Source organism: Hippocampus bargibanti, linkage group LG19 (assembly GCF_051943395.1).
Source record: "Hippocampus bargibanti isolate YZ-2025 linkage group LG19, ASM5194339v1, whole genome shotgun sequence".
NCBI classification, from domain to species: domain Eukaryota; kingdom Metazoa; phylum Chordata; class Actinopteri; order Syngnathiformes; family Syngnathidae; genus Hippocampus; species Hippocampus bargibanti.
The window spans coordinates 3,278,252-3,286,376 of NC_142752.1; the positions used below are offsets into that span (position 1 = coordinate 3,278,252).

The 8,125-nt window shown below is 37.3% G+C and overlaps 1 protein-coding gene across 1 annotated transcript in view; it reads left to right on the forward strand.

Annotated features, from left to right (window-relative positions):
* The window catches only part of LOC148883587 (uncharacterized), a 32,497-nt gene extending 24,377 nt beyond the window's left edge, over positions 1-8,120 (forward strand). The window contains exon 5 of the mRNA XM_089022180.1: positions 8,093-8,120. The gene's annotated coding sequence lies outside the window, so the exon portion shown is untranslated. The remainder of the gene's footprint in view (positions 1-8,092) is intronic.
* Positions 8,121-8,125: the final 5 nt, after the last annotated feature.

Genomic DNA, 8,125 nt, shown 5'->3' on the forward strand with positions numbered 1-8,125 from the left:
CGCCTGTAATGGGCAGTGTTTTCACAGCCACCGCTTTGTTCAGCGGAAAGGTCATATGTGGAACTGTCGCGGCTTGGAATTGAAGCGGATTTACGTGGGACAGGAGATTTGAGACAGTCTGTTTTCGTCTATGGATGCTACAAGTTCGTGTTTGCTTTCAACATTTAGCTCGTAGCATACGTGCACATTCCACCATGATGTCCCTGATCCACTGGTGAAAAGGATGCTTCATGCAACAAAGAGTGCAGAAAGTATTTTTAGGTTCAATGACTGTCTTTTTGTTGTCATATTATTTTGTTATTTTTGTTCTTTTGACTTCAAGATGGCGTCGCGAGAGTAGCTGTCTTGACATCAGCTCCTGTGTTTTGTTTTTCGACTTCTTCCTTTCCTTTCTTCTTCCTTTCATCACTTTGCTGCTGTGAAATGTAAATTTCTCCACCGCAAGACTGAAAAAAGGCTAATCCAATCCAATCCAACTCACTCATGTCAGCCATTTTTCCCTTCGCGTCCCCTTTAGATCAAATACGGAGAGTTGATTCAAATCGTTTTCCTGTGGAAGCCCCCCCCCCCCCCAACCCCACTTCCGATATGAAATCAAGATCGAGCATTCCGCCTTTTTGTTGTGAGCGTGACCCCCCCAGAGAATGTGATATGGGGGGGGTGAAGGCAAAACAAGCGTGGGGTCATTATGGGAGAACTCATTTCTCCTCACTTCCTGTTATTGAGAACACACTGCAAATTGTCCGATGGCACGGTATCGGGCCCATTAACAATGTTTCCTCTGACTGGGTGCCGCCTGCCACTTTGATCTACCGAGAAAATAAACACATAAACAATAATAGTTTCACAAAGACTGACGGAAAGAGGAATCAATAGCGAGTAAGCAAAGAGTCGAAGAATCAAAATCCTCACAACTATGCACCCCCAAAAAAAAGTCCTTTCCTGGAAATCTCGGAATGACCACCAGAATATCAAATTATACATCTCACGCAACGTCAAAATGAAAAATATTATATTTTACCCAGAAATTGATACGTTTACACGTAATATTGTGGTTCTCCGGAGCGATGAGCCAATGCTGTATTTGTGGTATTTATTTTTAAACGCAAACGGCGCTCGAAAAGTGGGCTCATCCACTATTATTAGCGGTACGTTCGAAGATCATAGCAAATCGCTGCGGAAGGACTTGTACTTTTCAAGATTGATTAGAGACGTCCAGATAGATTGGGGCTCCTCAGGGAGCGCTAATCATCCCCAACACTTTGGAAATACCAGTAAGGAAAAATGACAGTAAAACGGCAAATACATTTTCAAATACAGTGATACCTCGGCTTACGACGGCTATAGCTAACAAACTTTTCGCCTTACGAACGGGAATATAATCTTGGCACACCAACTATTTTTCGGGATACACACAGAGCTGCCACAATGAATGATGCATAAAGCTATCAACCCAGCTAAACAGAACACAATTGATGAGGAAGTAGGTAAAATTATCGCAGAGAAAGCACAGCAACTTCACTCGGATATCGTCAAAAGGCAACCTGGAAGTTCGTCATCCATTCATGATTTCAAGGCTCGCCACGGATGGTTCGAGATTTTTAAGCGTCGTACTGGGATTCATAGTGTCTTTCGTCATAGTGAGGCAGCCATTTCTGATGATAAAGCTGCCAAAGCTTACAAGGAATCATTCCTCCAGATGGCTACTCCATTCCATTAAGCCATCAACGACCATCACAAAGGTAAATAAAATGACTTTATTATACTGTACAGTTTATTTCTTTAATTACAATACCATTGCACATTTATTATACATAAAATAAGGTATATTGTGTGTAGTTTGAAGGCTTATTTAGTTGAAAATTATGTTTTATGGGGGACCCTGGAACGGATTATTCTCATTTTAATGGTGTCCTGTGGGAAATTAATGTTTGGAATACACACTTTTCGCCTTACACACACTTTCTGGGAAACAATTAAATTCGTAAGCCAATGTATCACTGTATTTCCAAAACAGTCAAACCACATCGCGTCCAAATTGAGCTCTTGAACATCTCATGAAAGTCCGTACCCTGAAATGAGGTTGTTCTCCCGTTGCCATGCCAACCCCAGAACGGACCACATAGTCTGATAACAAGAGGCTGTTTCCTTCGTAGTCTTCCTGCCGCAAAGCAGCTTGTGAAAGAACCAGCGAGACCTGCTACCGCCGCATGTGACACAGCTTTGCGAATTATTCTCCTTCCTTCCGGATCGCGAATTGCTTTCCAAGACGAGCTTTGAACTGAGTCGACGGCAAAAAGTGGACATTGTGGAGAACCGAAAAGCCGCCGTTGACCCACACAAACGATTCCGGACATCGCTCGTTTAATGGCGCACTTTCTCCTTGAGGAAGAAGATTGCGCTTTGTTTATTTTGACATCTCCACGGAAAAACACGACCACGAGACAGATTAAAAAGGAGCGCGAAGAGCGATTACGAGGCAACATTACAGGCACCGCTCCTTCCAAACACGTCATCCCTTTTCTCATGTCAGGGACATTCGACTCTCCTCAGATATTTACGCCAGCTTCTTTCGGTGCAATTTTTTTTTCCCATCCAATCTCATTTCCTCGTCGCTTTTAACCACATTAAAAAGCACGGAAAAGAACCGCCGGCGATCAAAGAAATTATTCAGGTCAGTTTGCTGAAGGAAAATTAAAAACAACGCTTGAATAGAATTAGCCGGTCACCTGGGGAGTAACAAAACACTTTTTTTTTTCATGTTTATTTCAAAATGGCTTCCTCTCACATTCCAAAAACATGCATGCAGACTCTAAAAATTACTTTGTTTGTATTTTTGCAGGGAAATGAAACAATACTTGGAACGATCACGCGCACAAATAAAGAAAGAAAGAAAGAAAGAAAAATATATAGATGAATAAATGTACACATAAATAAATCTAAACAAGTCTAATAAATAAAGAAATACAGAAATAAATACATAAATACATACACAAATAAATACATAAATAAATACATAAATACATAAATAATTATATACATAAATAAATATATAGATGAATAAATGCACACATAAATAAATCTAAACAAAAGTCTAATAAATAAAGAAATACAGAAATAAATACATAAATACATACACAAATAAATACATAAATAAATACATAAATACATAAATACATAAATAATTATATACATAAATAAATATATAGATGAATAAATGCACACATAAATAAATCTAAACAAGTCTAATAAATAAAGAAATACAGAAATAAATACATAAATACATACACAAATAAATACATAAATAAATACATAAATACATAAATAATTATATACATAAATAAATATATAGATGAATAAATGCACACATAAATAAATCTAAACAAAAGTCTAATAAATAAAGAAATACAGAAATAAACACATAAATACATACACAAATAAATACATAAATAAATACATAAATACATAAATAATTATATACATAAATAAATATATAGATGAATAAATGCACACATAAATAAATCTAAACAAGTCTAATAAATAAAGAAATACAGAAATAAATACATTAATACATACCCAAATAAATACATAAATAAATACATAAATACATAAATAAATATATAGATGAATAAATGCACACATAAATAAATCTAAACAAAAGTCTAATAAATAAAGAAATACAGAAATAAATACATAAATACATACACAAATAAATACATAAATAAATACATAAATACATAAATAATTATATACATAAATAAATATATAGATGAATAAATTCACACATAAATAAATCTAAACAAAAGTCTAATAAATAAAGAAATACAGAAATAAATACATAAATACATACACAAATAAATACATAAATAAATACATAAATACATAAATAATTATATACATAAATAAATATATCGATGAATAAATGCACACATAAATAAATCTAAACAAAAGTCTAATAAATAAAGAAATACAGAAATAAATACATACACAAATAAATACATAAATAAATACATAAATACATAAATAATGATATACATAAATAAATATACAGTAAAGTCTCGTTATATCGATATCGGATATATCGATAGTCCCGGTTATATCGATACTATTTCTATGCACGCACGGAGAAAATTACATGCAAACAGGGTCGGATATATCGATAGTCCCGGTTATATCGATATTTTTTCGGACTCCCTTGGATATCGATATAACGACACTTTACTGTATACATAAATAAATACTATATATATAAATAAATACAGACATAAATACAGAAATGCACAAATAACCAAATACATAAATAAATACAGAAATAAATAAGCACACAAATGAATAAGTAAATAAATAAATAAATAAATTTAAAACAATAAATTAATAAATAAATAAATAAATACAAATTGCACAAATAACCAAATAAATAAATAAATGCACAAATAAATAAATAAATGAGCTTTGGTGAACTCGCAAGCCTAATGAAATACAAAAAAACAGAGTGATAGATGATCCGGCGTCGCCATGGCAACAACAAAGACGCCCTTCTTCTTATGACAAATCAGTGTTGCGTGAAATCGATTCCGAAGCGTCTATGCGAAGGTGTAATTGCTGCAGGATGTATGGGCAACTTTTTGTTTGTTTGACAGCGGTTATGACAAAGTTTATACGGCATTTGGGTCCTCCTCAACCGCAACACAATAGCCGACTGTGTGCATATCAACACGGAAGGCCTTCACTTTGGGCCCATGTCTTTAGTTTGTGGTCATAACCCCGAAACAGGTCCCCTCAAGCGTTGCCCATCTAGTGTCCTGCTTGGCAATGCAGAGTTTTCACCACGCTGATAACCAAAAGAATGAGACAGACACAAGAGTAACTGGCAGTTTTCCCTGATGGTGATACGCGATCCCCGCGACCCAAATGAGGACAAACGTAGCAGAAAATGGATAGAATGGATCCCCATCCAGTCTGAGCTATTCTTAGTGAAACAAAGCCTCAGAGCTAAGCAGATTATGATATTTTTCTTTTGCGTGCGGTTTGTTTAGCATTTGATCATGATGCCAATTCTCATTGTTAAATCCTAAACGCCCCAAAAGCGGTAAATACGCTTTTCAAAAAGGTTTGTTATGAAGACCTCAGACCCCCTTTCTAATCTTTTAAATCCACCAATGTGATGTTGACTTTCGGTGCCAATTGAAAAATCACAGATGGGGGAAAATGGAACCATTTTGAAATGTTTATTTCGTTTTCGGATTGACCGTAGAAGAGCAAAATGGGAGCGTTTGAAATCAAAACGCCAATCCAAAGTGTCTCTGTGACTGGTGGATTCTCAGTATTTGAATTGCAATTGACCGGTGACCAGTTAAAGCACAGGTGTCAAACTCAAGTCCCGGGGGCCAAATCTGGCCCGCCACATCATTTGATTCGGCCTGCGTAAGCAAATCAAACTTGTGAAATTCCATGCTCATCTATCGTGTTAGCGATCGAGCTAGCTAGCGACTGAGCTAGTTTTTTCTATTCAGCTCGCTGGCTAATCCCTTACATCACAGGTGTCAAAATCAAGGCCAAGGGGCCCAATCTGGACCGCCGCATCATTTTTTTCGGCCCACGAAAGCAAATCAAACTTGTGAAATTCCATGCTCATCTATCGAGTTAGCGAACGATCAAGCTAGCTAGCGACTGAGCTAGTTTTTTCTATTCAGCTAGCTGGCTAATCCCTTACATCACAGGTGTCAAAATCAAGGCCCAGGGGCCCGCCGCATCATTTTTTTCGGCCCACGAAAGCAAATCAAACTTGTGAAATTCCATGCTCATCTATCGAGCTAGCGAACGATCGACCTAGCTAGCGACTGAGCTAGTTTTTTCTATTCAGATAGCTGGCTAATCCCTTACATCACAGGTGTCAAAATCAAGGCCAAGGGGCCCAAACTGGACCGCCGCATCATTTTTTTCAGCCCACGAAAGCAAATCAAACTTGTGAAATTCCATGCTCATCTATCGAGCTAGCTAGCGACTGAGCTAGCTCTTTCTATTCAGCTAGCTGGCTAATCCGTTACATCAAAGGTGTCAAAGTCAAGGCCCGGGGGCCAAATCTGGCCCGCCACATCATTTGATTCGGCCCGTGAAAGCAAATCAAGCACGTCAAATTACATGATGCTTGCTAAAGTGCGAACCTAAATTTCAAATTGTCCCATGTAAACCACAATAACAGTCTTTTTTTTTTTACTTTAAATTTGAAAACTAGTTATTCATTAATTTCTTGTGCGCTTTATATGTACACCCCCGAGTTCAAGTATACGATGATCGGCAAAGGGAACAGCGTCAGTGACCATGACATTCCACGTTTTACAATGAGCCGCTTCCATTGAGCAGATGGTTGGAAGCTCTATTGAGGCGTCAGTTGCTCACTCATGCGCTAAACACTTCTTGAAAGGTCCCAAAACGTCCCAACGTGACCTTGACGGGGTCACCAGACGTCTTCTGAGCTGCGTTGTTTATGCCACGGGACAATGGTGAGGTCATCAGAAAATGGTTTTCTTTTAGAGGAGTATGGGTTGTTTTACAATGAGGCCCTGGACAAAGCTAATATTTTCCTAAAAAGCATACAGAGGAGGCTTTGCATTGCGAGACCTTATAGGCCATATGAGTGATTATGATCCAGCTTTTGGGTATGTAAACACACTGAGGTATAAGGAAGAAGGCTCTCGGAATATTTATATATGCTGCGGAGGTATGCGGGGAATGCGTACGTTGCAGATGACCTTTGGATATCTCCAAATAAGGTCAGCTGACAACTGTTTATTGCCGCCTGAGCCCAGGTCGCCGCAGTTTGTGTTGGTTTATCCGTGGAATGTGTGCAAAGCTATAAAAGGATTGACGCTTTTTTTGAAATATGTTCATAAATTATTTTCACGGGGGACTAAAAAACAGGGGGGGGGTCGGGGTTAAATGCCTGCCGTGTGTGTATGTTGTGAATGATTTAGCACAAGATAGATCTTATTGCTACAAAAGCCGGCATCCATTTTACGGGTTTTATTCTCTCGGGTCAATAAAATGTCCGCTTTAACAAGTAGTTTATTTTTTTTTTTTCTTTACATCATAGTTGATATCATCTCCTTATCTGAAACGCCTTATCTGTAGTCAACAGTCTCAAATTTTAACATTTTTTTCAGCAGTGTCATCAGTGAATTTTTAGTGCAATAATCCTTTAAAATTTGTAAGTTAGCTTTTAGCGTAGCTCTCAGTGCTGACATGAATGTTTATTATTATTATTATTATTATTATTATTATTATTATTGTTTGCTAGCTATTTGCTATCTATTAGCTATCTATTTGCTTTCTATTAGCTATCTGTCTAGCTAATTAGCTAGCTATCTATTTGCTATCAATTTTCTATCTATTAGCTGGCTACCTGGCTGGCAATATATTTGCTATCTATTAGCTAGCTGCCTAGCTGGCTATCTATTTGCTATCTATTAGATATCTATTTGCTTTCTATTAGCTATCTGTCTAGCTAATTAGTTAGCTAACTTGCAACTGTAAAGTAACCTTGAGGGCCTTGTATTATTATTATAATAGTGCTACTATGATTGGCGAGTGACTAGCCAATCATGTGACTAGCTAATTATAGTTTGCAAAAACTCTGACATCGGCACTTATTTTCTGATTTCTGACCCTGTTAACAAATGATGGCTGAAATGTGATTGGTTAAATGCTTAAATACGAAGAAAAAAACACATCTGGAAGCAGCACAATAGAGGAAAAGTAATGAAAGGAAGCTGAAAGAAAATTTGCAATTAGTTAATAAGAATTCAGGGACTAAATATAATACACATTAGTCTGTGAGTAAGATATTTTTGCCTTGCGCTGCCACCATCTTGTTTGATGTTATATTTGTCGGATGAATGGATGACTCTGTGCGCCTTTTACGGTGAAAATCACAACTTTGAGATGTGAAGTGCTGAGTCAGCGAGTCCTCTGCATTTCATCCTCGGGCTACTGTGTTATGTCGACTCCTAGTGGTCGTTTTCGTGCAACAGAGGCAATACTTTGCACACTCATTTTCTCTCTCTTTCTCTCTCTCTCTCTCTCTCCCCTCCAGATGATAAACTCGACCATTCTCTCCTCACATCTG